Source organism: Pseudorca crassidens, chromosome 14 (assembly GCF_039906515.1).
Source record: "Pseudorca crassidens isolate mPseCra1 chromosome 14, mPseCra1.hap1, whole genome shotgun sequence".
NCBI classification, from domain to species: Eukaryota; Metazoa; Chordata; class Mammalia; order Artiodactyla; family Delphinidae; genus Pseudorca; species Pseudorca crassidens.
In genome coordinates this window covers 31916324-31933009 of record NC_090309.1, presented here as the reverse complement: position 1 = coordinate 31933009, position 16686 = coordinate 31916324, and the positions used below count along the sequence as shown (strand labels likewise).

Here is a 16686-nt window from a genome sequence, read left to right as displayed (position 1 = left end):
GCGTCCGGAGCCTGTGCTCCGCAACGGGAGAGGCCAAAACACTGAGGCCGCGTACCGCAAAAAAAACCACAACAAAACCCTTGTCCCCTGCATTGGCAGGCAGATTCTTAACCACTGCGCCACCAGGGAAGTCCCAAGAATGGTCTTGATAAAAGACTCTCCCTTCACGTCTTCTATAGTCCACTGATTAACAAACTGGAAAGCACAAATAAAAAAAGCCTAAGAAGGCCCACCTTCTCATTGGCTATGAACTAATCCCCCAACTGTAATATCTGCTGAGTGAATAAAGCTTTGTGAAATACGATTTACAGCAGGGTTCTGCACCGTGGCACTACAGACATGTAGGGCTGGGTAACTCTTTGTTGCAGGGGGCTATCCTATGCATCACAGGATGTTTAGTAGCATCCCGGGTCTCCACCACCAGATGCCAGTAGCAGTCAACACACTTTCCCCAAGTTGTAAAAAAACAAAAATGTCTCCAAATATTGCTAAATGTCCTCCTGGGGGCAAAATCACCTGTTAAAAACCACTGACCTAGAGACATTAGCCTGTTTACACAGCATTTCCTTCTTAGGTCAATAAACTTCTTTGATAGGTACTGTCACTCAGCCAAACATGAGTTCTTAGAAGAAAATGCTGTTCCAAAGTCAATTATCTCTGTGACCAAGTCTTTTAACTTCTGAGCTTCATATTGTTTTATATATAAATCAATTTTTTAAAACCCTTTTTATTTTTAATATTTATTTTATTTTGGCCGAGTCGGGTCTTTGTCGTGGCACATGGGATCTTCGTTGTGGCATGTGGGATCTTTCGTTGCGGCACACGGGCTTCTCTCTCGTTATGGCGTTTTCTCTTTTCAAGTTGTGGCGCGGGCTCCAGAGTGCACGGGCTCTGTAGTTTGCGGCACAGCAGGCTCTCTAGTTGAGGCACACGAGTTCAGTAGTTGTGGCGCGTGGGCTTAGTTGCCCTGTGGCATGTGGGATCTTAGTTCACCGACCAGGGATTGAAGCCACGTCCCCTGCATTGTAAGGCAGATTCTTTACCACTGGACTACGAGGGAAGTCCATATAATTCGATTTTAAAATTACACTGATGATGATGATGTCATATTATCATTAAAGTGTAAAAACAGAACAACTTTGCTCATTAAGGGAGGAATTATTTGCCAGTTATAGTTTATTTTGTAAATAAATCATGTAGAGCCGCTGTGTTGTGCTGTGGGGAAGGGAGACGGATTTGTAGACCACAGAGCGAGGTTCTGCCTACCCGAGGCCGCTGCTGTGCGGAGACCCCAGGGGAAACCACAGTCACCATGTCTGACCAGGAGGCAAAACCTTCAACTGAGGACTTGGGGGATAAGAAGGAAGGAGAATATATTAAACTCAAAGTCATCAGACAGGATAGCTGTGAGATTCACTTCAAAGTGAAAATGACAACACATCTCAAGAAACTCAAAGAATCATACTGTCAAAGACAGGGAGTTCCCATGAATTCACTCAGGTTTCTCTTTGAATTGCTGATAATAACACTCCAAAAGAACTGGGAATGGAGGAAGAAGATGTGATTGAAGTTTATCAGGAACAAGCAGGGGGTCGTTCAACGATTTAGATATTTTTATTTTTTTCTTTTCCCTTAATCCTTTTTATTTTTAAAAATAGTTCGTTTGTAATGTGGTGTTCAAAACAGAATTGAAAACTGGCACCCCATCTCTTTAGAACATCTGATAATTTGAATTCTAGTGCCCATTATTCGTTATTGTTTGTTTTCATTGTGCTGATTTTTGGTGATCAAACCTCAGCCCAGTTCATAACGCCCTCTCCTTTTTAAAAATTACATGTGTGCACAGAGAGCCCGCCTTTTCCAGAACTGTGCATTTACAGGCTTGTGATAAATAAGATTGACTAATGCGAGTGCTCATAATGACTTTCCAATTGGCCCTGAAGTTCTAGCATGTGATCGCTTCACTCCTGGACTGTGACTTTCCGTGGGAGATGGAAGTTTTTCAGAGAACTCAACTGTGGAAAAATGACCTTTCCTTAACTTGAAGCTACTTTTAAAATCTGAGGGTCTGGACCAAAAGAAGAGGAATAGCAGGTTGGAGTCAAGGTGGTGAAAATAATGACTAACTCCAAAGATGGCTTCACTGAAGAGAAAGCATTTTAAGATGAAAGAAAAATCTTGTCAGAAGATCCCAGAAAAGTTCTAATTTTCATTAGGAGTTAAAGTTATTCATGCAGAAGTGTATACAGCAGAGTGCTGCTCTTTTTGACTTTATTTATACTTTTTGGCCTGGGATATGGGTTTTAAATGGACATTGTACCAGCTTCATTAAAATAAATAAAGTATTTGTAAAAAAAACAACAACAAAAAAAATCATGTAAATCTATGATCTTTTCAAAAATGCAAATTGAAAAAAATGTTAAAAGATAAGTCATCTTACAAAATAACGGTGCAAAAGCAAACTAAAAAGCTAAAGACCCTTTTATGCCCCACTATTATCACTACCACTATCCCTACATGCCCCCCAAAATCCTCACTTTTCAAGAGTAAATACAGTTATTTGGCAGTAATACAGGCTGCCATATATCCATCAGATTATTTTCTTTATAAATAAATAAATACATATATGTATGGATGTGGGTTTTTGTTTTTATAAAAATTGAATTATATTATACTCATTGTTCTGAAGTTTGCCTTCTTAACATTTTTCCATAGATTTCTTCCCATGTCAGCACAAATGGCTTTAACACCATCTTTAGCTGCTGAACAGTAATCTGTAGTGTAAATAGACCGTAGTTGAACCAGCTCTACCAGTGGGTTTTTAGTTCTAGACAATGCTGCAATGAACATCCTAAACATTGACCTCAGTACATAGATGCAAATATTTCAGTAGAAAAGATTCTGAACATTGTTTTTAGTTTTCTTAATTTATTGGGTACAGAATAAGATTTTATTGGGAGAAAAAAGTTCTACTTCTAAAAATAGTATCATCATTAAATATATCTTCTTCATCCTATCTCACTTTCTATACTCAAATACATTCCAGGCAGATAAAACATTCAACTACAAAAGATGGAACTGCTAAAGCAGTAGAACAAAAAAAAGGAGAGAATTTTTTTCTTAAAATATTTTTTAAGGATATCAGATTGAGGATGGCCTAAATGACACAAAACCCAGAATCCAGAAAATATTAAATCCAGAAATGATTAATTTTTTCCTATTTATTTCAGTGGTTTTATTTTAAACTTCTTTTTTGAGGTATATTTTACATACAATAAAATTCACCCATTTTAAGTGTATAATTCAATAATATTTATAAAATTTATAGAGTTAGGTATCCATCCCCACAATTAAGTTTTAGAACACTTCCATCACCCCAGAAAGATCCCTCTTGCCTTCTGGAGTCAATCACCATGCCCACCCTTAGGCAATCACTAATCTACTTTCTGTTGCTATAGATTTACCTTTTCTGGACACTTCATATAGATGGAATCATACGATATGTGGCCTTTTATGTCTGCCTTCTTTCATTCAACATGATGTTTTCAAGGTGCGACCACATTGTAGCATATATCAGTACTGCATTCCTTTATATTGCTGAACAGTATTCCACTGTATGGTTATATCACTTTGTTTATCCATTTACCACCTTATAGATACTTGGATTGTTTCCACTTCAGGGCTATCACGAACACTGTTGAGAACACTAACATGCAAGTCTTTGTGTAGACAAATGTCTTCATTTCTCTTGGGTAGATACCTAGAATTAGAATTACTGGGTGGTAGGGTAAGTTTACGTACAAGATTTTAAGAAACCGCCAAACTGTTTTCCAAAGTGATTGTGCCATTATACATTTACACCACCAACACATGAGGGTTCCTTTCTCCATTTCCTGGCCAACACGTGTTACTGTCTCCTTGGTTATAGCCATTTGCCTATAGTGGGTGTGAAGTGGTATCTCACTTGGTTTTTATTGCATTTCCCTAATGAATAATGATGTTGGCAAAATTTCACGTGCTTACTTAGCCATATGTCTATCTCTTTGGGGAAATAACTATTCAAATATTTGGCCCATTTAAAAATTATGACTCATTATATTTGATTACATAAAAATGAAATTTTTCTGCATGGAAAAAGGTACCTTAAACTAAGTCCGAAGATGAAAAGAAACTAAGCAACAAAAGCAGTGCAACACTTGTATGATGAAAACTACAAACCATAATTGAAAGAAATTAAAGACCTAAAAAATGGAAAAACATCTTTTCATGTTCATGAACCAGAAGACTTGATATTGTTAAGAGGCACTATTCCTCAAATTGATCTACAGATACAATGTAATGTATCCCTATCAAAAGCCCAGATACCTTTTTTTGCAGAAATTGACAAGATGATTCTAAAATTCATAGGGAAATGCAAGGGACCTGGAAGAGCCAGAACAATCTTGAGAAAGAACAAAGTAGAAGGAGTTACACTTCCTGATTTCAAAATTTACTACAAAGCAAATTAAGACAATGTGGACAGAGAAGGACAAATACTGTATTACATCACTTATATGTAGGACCTAAAAAAGCCAAACTCATAGAAGCAGAATAGAATGGTAGTTGCCAGGGGACTAGGGGATTGGAGAAATGGGGAGATGTTAGTGAAAGGGTACAAACTCTTCTAGTTATAAGATGAATAAGTTCTGGGGATCTAATATACAGCATAGTTATTATAGTTAGCAATACTGCATTTATACTTGAAAGTTGCTAAGAGTAGATCTTACATGTTCTTACCACAAACAAGAAATGGTAATTATGTGATGTGATGGAAGCGTTAGTTAATGCTATGGTGGTAATCATTTTGCAATATAAGCATATCACACTTTAAACTTTACACAATGTTATATGTCAATTACATCTCAAAAAAGCTGGAGGAAAAAAAGACAATGTGACTTAGACATACAGATATACAAATCAGTGAAAGAGAACTGAGAGTTCAAAAGTGAACCCTCACATTTATGGTCAATTGATGTTCAACAAGGACACCAAGATCATTTAATGGGAAAATAACAGTCCTGTCAACAAATGGTGCTGGAACAACTGAATAGCCACCTGCAAAAAAATGAAGTTGGACCCCTGCCTCACACTGTATATAAAAATTAACAAAGTGGATCATAGACATCAATGTAAGAGCTAAAACTCTTAGGGAGAAACACAGGCATAAATCTTCGTGACTGGGACTTCCTTGGTAATCCAGTGGGGAGGACTCCACGCTCCCCATGTGGGGGGCCCGAGTTCAATCCCTGGTTGGGGAACTAGATCCTGCACGCATGCCACAACTGGGAGTTCACATGCCACAACTAAAAACAGTGCCGCAACTAAAGGATCCCGCATGCCGCACCTGACACCCAGCGCAGCCAAAATGTATAAACAAATTAAAAAAAAATTTTTTTAAATAAATAAATAAACAAATAAACCTCGAGACCTTGGATTAGGCAATGGTTTCTTAGATATAACACCAAAAGCATAAGTCGCAAAAGAAAAAAAATAGAAAAATTGGTCTTCGTCAAAATTAAAAACATTTGTGTTTCAAAGTACACATCAAGAAAGTGAAAAGATAGGGACTTCCCTGGTGGCACCGTGGTTAAGAATCTGCCTGCCAATGCAGGGGACATGGGTTTGATCCCTGGTCTGGGAAGATCCCACATGCCGTGGAGCAACTAATCCCGTAAGCCGCAACTACTGAGCACAAGCACCACAACTACTGAAGCCCGCACACTCTAGGGCCCACATGCCACAACTACTGAGCCCGCGTGCTGCAACTACTGGAGCCTGTGTGCCTAGAGCCTATGCTCCGAAACAAGAGAAGCCTCCGCAATGAGAATCCTGTGCATTGCAACGAAGAGTAGCCCCCGCTCGCCACAACTAGAGAAAGCCCGCACACAGTAATGAAGACCTAATGCAACCAAAAAATAAATAAAATTAAAAAAAAAGAAAAGAAACTGAAAAGATAACCTACAGAATGGGAGAAAATATTTGCAAGTCATATATATGATAAGGGACTTATAAGTTAACAATAAAAAGACAAACAACCCAATTTAAAAATGGGCCAATGAGACTCCCCCTCACGAGAGCACCAGATTCACAACTAACTGCTGAACAATCATCGAAAGGAAGACGCTGGAACTCACCATAAAAGATACCCCACATCCAAAGACAAAGGAGAAGCCACAGTGAGACGGTAGGAGGGGCGCAATCACAATAAAATCAAATCCTGTAACTGCTGGGGGGGTGACTTACAAACTAGAGAACACTTATACCACAGAAGTCCACCAACTGGAGTGAAGGTTCTCAGCCCCACGTCAGGGGTCCCAACTAGGGGGTCTGGCAATGGGAGGAAGAATTCCTAGAGGATCAGACTTTGAAGGCTAATGGGATTCAATTGCAGGACTTTGACAGGACTGGGGGAAACAGAGACTCCACTCTTGGAGGGCACACACAAAGTAGTGTGAGCTTCAGGACCCAGGGGAAGGAACAGTGACCCCATAAGAGACTGAACCAGACCTACCTGCTAGTGTTGGAGGGTCTCCTGCTGAGGCGGGAGGTGGCTGTGGCTCACCGTGAGGACAAGGACACTGGCAGCAGAAGTTCTGGGAAGTACTCCTTGGCATGAGCCCTCCCAGAGTCCGCCATTAGCCCCACCAAAGAGCCCGGGTAGGCTCCAGTGTTGGGTCACCTCAGGCCAAACCAACCAACTGGGAGGGAACCCAGACCCACCTATTAGCAGACAAGCAGATTAAAGTTTTACTGAGCTCTGTCCACCAGAGCAACACCCAGATCTACCACCACCAGTCCCTCCCATCAGGAAACTTGCACAAGCCTCTTAGCTCCATCCAACATAGGGCAGACAGTAGAAGCAAGAAGAGCTACAATCCTGCCGCCTGTGGAACAAAACCCACATTCACAGAAAGATAGACAAGATGAAAAGGCAGAGGGCTATGTACCAGATAAAGGAACAAGATAAAACCCCAGAAAAACAACTAATTGAAGTGGAGATAGGCAATCTTCCAGAAAAAGAATTCAGAATGATAGTGAAGATGATCCAGGACCTCGGAAAAAGAATGGACGCAAAGATCGAGAAGATGCAAGAAATGTTTAACAAAGACCTAGAAGAATTAAAGAACAGATACCAGAAGAATTAAAGAACAGAGATGAAAAATACAATAACTGAAATGAAAAATACACTAGAAGGAATCAATAGCAGAATAACTGAGGCAGAAGAACAGATAAGTGACCTGGAAGACAGAATGGTGGAATTCACTGCCATGGAACAGAATAAAGAAAAAAGAACGAGAAGAAATGAAGACAGCCTAAGAGATCTCTGGGACAACATTAAACACAACAACATTCGCATTATAGGGGTCCCAGAAGGAGAAGAGAGAGAGAAAGGACCCGAGAAAATATTTGAAGAGATTATAGTCGAAAACTTCCCTAACATGGGAAAGGAAATAGCCACCCAAGTCCAGGAAGTGCAGAGAGTACCAGGCAGGATAAATCCAAGGAGAAACACACCGAGACACAGAGTAATCAAATTGACAAAAATTAAAGACAAAGAAAAATGATTGAAAGCAACAAGGGAAAAACAACAAATAACATACAAGGGAACTCCCATATGTTAACAGCTTATCTCTCAGCAGAAACTCTACAAGCCAGAAGGGAGTGGCATGATACATTTAAAGTGATGAAAGGGAAGAACCTACAACCAAGATTACTCTACCTGGCAAAGATCTCATTCAGATTTGATGGAAAAGCTAAGAGAATTCAGCACCACCAAACTAGCTCTACAACAAATGCTAAAGGAACTTCTCTAAGTGGGAAACACAAGAGAAGAAAAGGACCTACAAAAACAAACCCATAACAATTAAGAAAATGGTAATAGGAACATACATATCGATAATTACCTTAAATGTGAATGGATTAAATGCTCCAACCAAAAGACACAGGCTCGCTGAATGGATACAAAATCAAGACCCATATATATGCTGTCTACAAGAGACCCACCTCAGACCTAGGGACACATATAGACTGAAAGTGAGGAGATGGAAAAAGATATTCCATGCAAATGGAAATCAAAAAAAAGCTGGAGTAGCAATACTCATATCAGATAAAATAGACTTTAAAATAAAGAATGTTACAAGATGGGCTTCCCTGGTGGCACAGTGGTTGAGAGTCTGCCTGCTAATGCAGGGGACATGGGTTCGAGCCCTGGTCTGGGAGGATCCCACATGCCGTGGAGCAACTAGGCCCGTGAGCCACAACTACTCAGCCTGTGCATCTGGAGCCTGTGCTCCGCAACAAGAGAGGCCGCAATAGTGAGAGGCCTGTGCACCACGATGAAGAGTGACCCCCGCTTGCCACAACTAGAGAAAGCCCTCGCACAGAAACGAAGACCCCACAGCAAAAATTAATTAATTAATTAATAAACTCCTACCCCCAACATCTTCTTTAAAAAACAAAAAAGAATGTTACAAAAGACAAGGAAGGACACTACATAATGAATGATCAAGGGATCAATCCAAGAAGAAGATATAACAATTATAAATATATATGCACCCAACATAGGAGCACCTCAATACATAAGGCAACAGCTAACAGCTATAAAAGAGGAAATCGACAGTAACATAATAATAGTGGGTAACTTTAACAGCTCACTTACACAAATGGACAGATCATCCAAACAGAAAATTAATAAGGAAACACAATCTTTAAATGACACAATAGACCAGATAGATTTATTTGATATCTATAGGACATTCCATCCAAAAACAGCAGATTACAATTTCTTCTCAAGCGTGCACGGAACATTCTCCAGGATAGATCACATCTTGGGCCACAAATCAAGCCTCAGTAAATTTAAGAAAATTGAAATCATATCAAGCATCTTTTCTCACCATAACGCTATGAGATTAGAAATCAATTACAGGGAGAAAAACATAAAAAACATAAATACATGTAGTCTAAACAGTACATTCTAAATAACCAAGAGATCACTGAAGAAAACAAAGAGGAAATAAAAAAATACCTAGAGACAAATTACAACGAAAACACAAAGATCCAAAACCTATGGGATGCAGCAAAAGCAGTTCTAAGAGTGAAGTTTATAGCAATACAAGCCTACCTCAAGAAACAAGAAAAATCTCAAATAAACAATCTAACCTTACAGCTAAAGGAACTAGAGAAAGAAGAACAAACAAAACCCAAAGTTAGTGGAAGGAAAGAAATCATAATGATCAGAGCAGAAATAAATGAAACAGAAACAAAGAAAACAATAGCAAGGATCAATAAAACTAAAAGTTGGTTTTTTGAGAAGATAAACAAAATTAATAAACCATTAACCAGACTCATCAAGAAAAAGAGGGAGAGGGCTCAAATCAATAAAATTAGAAATGAAAAAAAGAAAAGTTACAACAGACACTGCAGAAATACAAAGCATCCTAAGAGACTACTACAAGCAACTCTATGCCAATAAAATGGACAACCTGGAAGAAATGGACAAATTCTTAGAAAGGCAAAATCTTCCAAGACTGAACCAGGAAGAAATAGAAAATATGAACAGACCAATCACAAGTAATGAAATTAAAACTGTGATTAAAAATATTCCAACAAACAAAAGTCCAGGACAAGATGCCTTCGCAGGTGAATTTTAACAAACATTTAGAGAAGAGCTAACACCCATCCTTCTCAAACTCTTCCAAAAAACTGCAGAGGAAGGCACACTCCCAGACTCATTCTATGAGGCCACCATCACCCTGATACCAAAACCAGACAAAGATACTACAAAAAAAGAAAATTACAGACCAATATCACTGATGAACATAGATGTAAAAATCCTCAACAAAATACTAGCAAAGAGAATCCAACAGCACATTAAAAAGATCATACACCATGATCAAGTGGGATTTACCCCAGGGATTCAAGGATTCTTCAATATACACAAATCAATCAATGTGATACACCATATTAACAAATTGAAGAATAAAAACCATATGATGATCTCAATAGATGCAGAAAAAGCTTTTGACAAAATTCAACACCCATTTCTGATAAAATCTCTCCAGAAAGTGGGCATAGAGGGAACCTACCTCAACATTATAAAGGCCAGATATGACAAACCACAGAAAACATCATTCTCAATGGTGAAAAACTGAAACCATTTCCTCTAAGATGAGGAAAAAGACAAGGATGTCCACTCTTACCACTGTTATTCAACACAGTTTTGGAAGTCCTAGCCACAGCAATCAGAGAAGAAAAAGAAATAAAAGGAATAGAAATTGGAAAAGAAGAAGTAAAACTGTCACTGTTTGCAGATGACATGATACTATACATAGAGAATCCTAAAGATGCCACCAGAAAACTACTAGAGCTAATCAATGAATTTGGTGAAGTTGCAGGATACAAAATTAATGCACAGAAATCTCTTGCATTCCTATACACTAATGATGAAAAATCTGAAAGAGAAATTAAGGAAACACTCCCATTTACCATTGCAACAAAAAGAATAAAATACCTAGGAATAAACCTACCTAGGGAGACAAAAGACCTGTATGCAGAAAAGTATAAGACACTGATGAAAGAAATTAAAGATGATACAAACAGGTGGAGAGATATACCATGTTCTTGGATTGGAAGAATCAATATTGTGAAAATGACTATACTACCCAAATCAATCAACAGATTCAATGCAATCCCTATCAAATTACCAATGGTGTTTTATTTACAGAACTAGAACAAAATATCTTTTTTTTAAACATCTTTATTGGAGTATAATTGCTTTACAGTGGTGTGTTAGTTTCTGCTTTATAACAAAGTGAATCAGCTATACATATATATATGTCCTCATATCTCTTCCATCTTGCGTCTCCCTCCCTCCCACCCTCCCTATCCCACCCCTCTAGGTCATCACAAAGCACTGAGCTGATCTGCCTGTGCTATGCGGTTGCTTCCCACTAGCTATTTATTTTAGGTTTGGTAATATATATATGTCCATGCTATTCTCTCACTTTGTCCCAGCTTACCGTTCCTCCCCCCATATCCTCAAGTCCATTCTCTAGTAGGTCTGTGTCTTAAAAAAATCTTAAAATTTATATGGAGACACAAAAGACCCCGAATAGTCAAAGCAGTCTTGAGGGAAAAAAATGGAGCTGGAGGAATCAGACTTCCTGACTTTAGACTATACTACAAAGCTACACTAATCAAGACAATATGGACTTCCCTGGTGGCACAGTGGTTAAGAATCCCCCTGCCAATGCAGGGGACACGGGTTTGAGCCCTGGTCCGGGAAGATCCCAGATGCCTCGGAGCAACTAAGCCCGTGAGCCACAACTACTGAGCCTGTGCTCTAGAGCCCGTGCTCCACAACGAGAAGCCACCGCAATGAGAAAGAGTAGCCCCCGCTCGCCACTACTAGAGAAAGCTGGTGCGCAGCAATGAAGATCCAACACAGTCAAAAATAAATAAACAAATGAATAAATTTTTTAAAACAAGACAACATGGTACTGGCACAAAAAAAAGAAATATCGATCAATGGAACAGGATAAAAAGCCCAGAGATAAAACCACGCACCTACGGTCAACTAATCTATAACAAAAGAGGCAAGGATATACAATGGAGAAAAGACAGCCTCTTCAATAAGTGGTGCTGGGAAAACTGGACAGCTACATGTTAAAGAATGAAATTAGAACACTCCCTAACACCATACACAAAAGTAAACTCAAAATAGATTAGAGACCTAAATGTAAAACTGGACACTATAAAAAAAAAAAAGAGGAAAACATAGGAAGAACACTCTTTGACATAAATCACAGCAAGATCTTTTTTCATCCACCTCCTAGAGTAATGGAAATAAAAACAAAAATAAACAAATGAGGCCTAATGAAAATTAAAAGCTTTTGCAAAGCAAAGGAGACTACAAACAAGATGAAAAGACAACCCTCAGAATGGGAGAAAATATTTGCAAGTGAATCAACAAAGGATTAATCTCCAAAATATATAAACAGCTCATGCAGCTCAATATTAAAAAAACAAACAACCCAATCAAAAAATGGGCAGAAGACCTAAATAGACATTTCTCCAAAGAAGACATACAGATGGCCAAGAAGCACATGAAAAGTTGCTCAACATCACTAATTATTAGAGAAATGTAAATCAAAACTGCAATGAGGTATCACCTCACACCAGTTAGAATGGTCATCATCAGAAAATCTACAAACAACAAATGTTGGAGAGGGTGTGGAGAAAAGGGAACCCTCTTGCACTGTTGGTGGGAATGTAAATTGATACAGCCACTATGGAGAACAGTATGGAGGTTCCTTAAAAAACTAAAAATAGAATTACCATATGACCCAGCAGTCTCACTACTGGGCATATACCCAGAGAAAACCATAATTCAAAAAGACACATGCACTCCAGTGTTCATTGCAGCACTATTTACAATAGCCAGGTCATGGAAGCAACCTAAATGCCCAACGACAGATGAATGGATAAAGAAGATGTGGTACATATATACAATGGAATATTACTCACCCATAGAAAGGAATGAAATTGGGTCATTTGTAGAGACGTGGATGGATCTAGAGACTGTCATACAGAGTGAAGTAAGTCAGAAAGAGAAAAGCAAATATCGTATATTAATGCATATATGTGGAACCTACAAAAATGGTACAGATGAACCGGTTTGCAGGACAGAAATAGAGACACAGATGCAGAGAACAAACGTATGGACACCAAGGGGGGAAAGTGGCGGGGGTGGTGGTGGTGGTGTGATGAATTGGGCGACTGGGATTTACATGTATACAGTAATATGTATAAAATGGATAACTAACAAGAACCTGCTGTATAAAAAAATAAAATAAAATTCAAAAAAATAAAAATGGGCCAATGATCTGAATGGATACGTCTCCAAAGAAGATATACAGATAGCCAATAAACACACGAAAAGATATTCAATATCACGTCACTAAGGAAATGCAAATCAAAATGTCAGTGAGATGCCACTTCACAGCCACTAAGATGACTAAGAAAAGATAGACAATAACAAGGGTATAGAAAAACTGGAACCTTCATACATTGTTGATGGTATTACAAAATGGTGCAGCCACTTTGGAAAACTGATCGTTCTTCAAAATGTCAGAGTTACCATATGACTCCCAAGAGAATCTTTATCTATATCTATCTATATCTATATTTATATCTATATATGCCCAATGGAATTGAAAACATACAAAAATTTGTACTGGTGTTCACTGTAGTAGTATTCATAAAAGTCAGAAAGTAGAATCAATCCAAATGTCCAACAACTGATGAATGGGTAAACAAAATATGATATATCCATACAATGAAATATTATTTGGCCGTAAAAGGGAATGAAGTTCTGACACATGCTACAGCATGGATGAATGAGCCTTGATATATTAGGCTAAGTGAAAGAAGCCAGACATAAAAAGCCTTACCTTCCATTTAAATGAAACATCTAGGATAAGCAAATGCACAGAGACAGAAAGAGGAGTGGTTGCTAGGGTTGAAAGGCGGGACTGGGAGTGACTGCCATTGAGTGTGATGTTTCTTTCTGGGGTAATGAAAGGTTGCACTACTCTGTGAATATACTAAAAATCGCTGAATTGTAACATTTTAAAAGGGTGAATTTTATGTTATGTGATTTATGTTTCAATAAATCTGTCATTAAAAATAAAGGGAAAATATTTGGAACACAAATAACAAAGGGTTAATTTCCTAAAATAAGAATTTTTACAATAAGAAAAAAGCAAACCCACTAGAAAAAATGAGCAAAGTGCATAAAAAGACAGCTTATGAAAAAGAAAAAAAATGATTTTTTTGGCGATGTGGCTTGTGAGATATTTCCCCAACCAGGGATCAAACCCAGGCCCCCCAGCAATGGAAGAACGGAGTCCTAACCACTGGACTCCCAGGGAATTCCCGAAAAATGATTTTAAACGTCCCAAATTCAACCTTACAATAAGCAAGAGGCAAATGAAAACAAGACTTCAGCAAAGTGACACAAAAGATAAATGTTATCACATGAGGATGTGGAGAAATAGGCAGTGTACACTATTGTGGGCGTGTAAACTGCAATATCGTCTTTAAAAGGATGTAAATAAACTTAAAACACACTTTGACTTAGCAATTCCACTTTTAAGATTTCATGAGTTCTAGTCTCACATGAACACAAAATATGTACAGGGGTACTCCATGCAAGGCTGTCCATAACTGCACAAGAACAGAAGCAGCCTAAGAGCTAACTAAATAAATCATGGTGTAACCATACAATATGCTACTATAGAGCCCCTAAAACGAATCAGATTTATATGTATTGATAAGGAACCAATATCAAGATATACTGTGGAGTAAAAAAAGGTATAATACTTCGTGTACAATGTGATACTCTTGGTTTAAAAAAGAAAAAAGACAGGGGAGATACACACATACAGAATATGTTGCCTCAGAAGAAGGGACTGGGGACTTGAGAAACAGAAAGTGGGAAGGAGATATACATTTCACTGTTCCATACGATTTGAATTTTAAACTTGTACTAGTATCACTTATTACAGATTCTATATTGAAAGCATACATAAACAAGTAACACAATTTGTAAATGACAGGGATAGAGTAGGATTAGTTAGTTTAGAAATCCCACTAGGGGATTAAAGAGAGAAAGGGAATTTTAAGGGAGTTTGGGAGACTGATGTAAGCTAATGACCACTCAAGAAAAGAATCCAGTAACCTAGCAACAGTCCACACTATCTTGAAGGAAGACCAGGTGCATCCAAACACCAGACACACTCAAGCCACAAATCCTGGTAGTTACAACACAAGACAATAGATATGGGGTCTGAATCTTGTTACATGAAGTCAGGGAGTTAATGATCCTTGAAGAGTAGCATTTCTGCATGTAGCCAAGACAGGAATATAGATGAAAGGGGAAAGAAACTAGGTGAGAGGGGACATTATACAAAAACTTGAGATGGATTACCATATCTTAGTATTATTTACCACCCTTTTGCTAATATACATATGATTTAAATAGCGCCAAGGCAGTCCGGGTTAGACCAGATAGGGTCAAAGGAGGAACCGATGATGTAAGCCTTGACGTCTGCCCAAGACTGAGGAAGAAGGTGGTGTTCTCCTCTCCCCACTTTTTCTTTGATTATAAAAATATAGCCCTCTTTGTTCTCAGGGCTGTGCTCCCCTGCTGTCCAGCTCGTATCTCTCACAAGCCTCCTATGCTAATAAACTCACTCTTCACCTGCCACTTTGCCTCACGCTGAATTCTCTGAGCTTCAGTAAGTCCTGACACCAGGTGAGCAGTTTCAACTAAAAGACAGTGGGTTCGAGTCCCCTCCTAAGTCAGGGATTGTGGGTTCAATTCCCAATGTGAGGTGCAGGGGGGTTGGAGTCCTGGTCTGAGTTTTGGTTGGGTCCCACCCAAGAAGGAGTGCAGTTTCATAAAGAACCTGTATTTTTGAATCCTGCCTAGGAAAGCGTCTCCTCTCCCTGGCAAGTTTACTCAACAGCCTCCTCAGATGGTGTAAACGGACTGGTGCTGGAAGAGCTACCCCACGAACACTCCCTGTACTGCTGGGTTTTCAGCCCCGTACTATTCGGCTGTAGAGCTATATACAGTTTGGTGAATGCTGTTTAAGGCTTGTGAAGCACAGTAAGTGAAGAGAACGATCACCATAAATAAAACATAAACTTGCTAACGTTTACTGAGTACAAGTAAGCTTTTCCCATGCATTTACTCATGTATGCTCACCACGATCCTGTGAAGTAGGTATTATTTTATCTTAGAGATGAAGAAACTGGCTCAGAGAAAGTAGTGATTTGATTAATGTCCCTCAGCCGGCCTCTAGATAATCTAACGTGAGTTTGGAATCTGCTGGATTCCGTCAAACCACAAGTGAGAGGAAGGGGCAGGACTAGAAGCCAGGACTCTCAACTCCAGGTCCAGGGTGCTTCCATTGCCCCGCACTGCCTCGGAAGAGTGGAGAAAGGCCTCCAGGGCCACGCAGACAAGACCCCTGTCATCCGGCCTGCGGGACCCGCACCTCCCACCTGGCTTCCGGGATGCGGCCAGCCCCCGGACGCACCCACCCGGGGACCTGCTTCCCGGCATCCTCCCCGCGCGACCGCTCACTTCCGGTCCTAAGTAGGCCCAAGCAGAAGCATCACCTGCCTGGCACCCTGCTCTTGGGAAACGCTATCCGCCGGGATTCCCAGCTCTACGCCCTTGTCCCATTGCCGCCCCCGCCTTCTGTCAACACAGCCCCCTTACCTGCCCTGCGCCCCCCACCCCGCCGTCCCAGGCCCCCAGCTGATGACCGCCCTCACCTCCTCTCTCTTCGCCTGCCACGGCCTTTTACAAACGCGGCCAAACTGTTCGCTGTAACGACAGTCGTTATTGGTCAGAGCCGCCCACGCGCGGCGAGAGCCCGCCCACCTCAGCTAGCGTTGTCTGACGGGAGTTGTAGTTTCCTCCTCCTGGAGGCGGCTGACAATTGGGGAATCCCGTGGTGGAATCTGCCCCTACCTGGCGGTAGTACTACTTAGGTTCTTTGCTGTGGAAAGAGTGCTTCTGGCCAACCCTGCTGGTACTGGAAGGCACAGACAACTCTAGGGCTGGTCATGACT

At 39.8% G+C, this 16686-nt stretch overlaps 1 protein-coding gene and 1 pseudogene across 6 annotated transcripts in view; one reads left to right on the top strand and one right to left on the bottom strand.

Moving 5' to 3' along the window:
* C14H2orf42 (chromosome 14 C2orf42 homolog) overlaps window positions 1-16459 on the bottom strand; it is a 42485-nt gene extending 26026 nt beyond the window's left edge. For 2 of the 6 annotated variants that reach the window (XM_067704797.1, XM_067704802.1), the window contains exon 1: window positions 16387-16459. The gene's annotated coding sequence lies outside the window, so the exon portion shown is untranslated. Of the gene's footprint in view, window positions 1-3464; window positions 3761-15811; window positions 16119-16330; window positions 16352-16386 lie in introns of those variants that run through there. The other 4 variants (XM_067704798.1, XM_067704799.1, XM_067704801.1 and 1 more) reach the window with 4 other exon arrangements.
* On the top strand, window positions 1208-2332 carry LOC137206131 (small ubiquitin-related modifier 1-like; annotated as a pseudogene).
* Window positions 16460-16686: the final 227 nt, after the last annotated feature.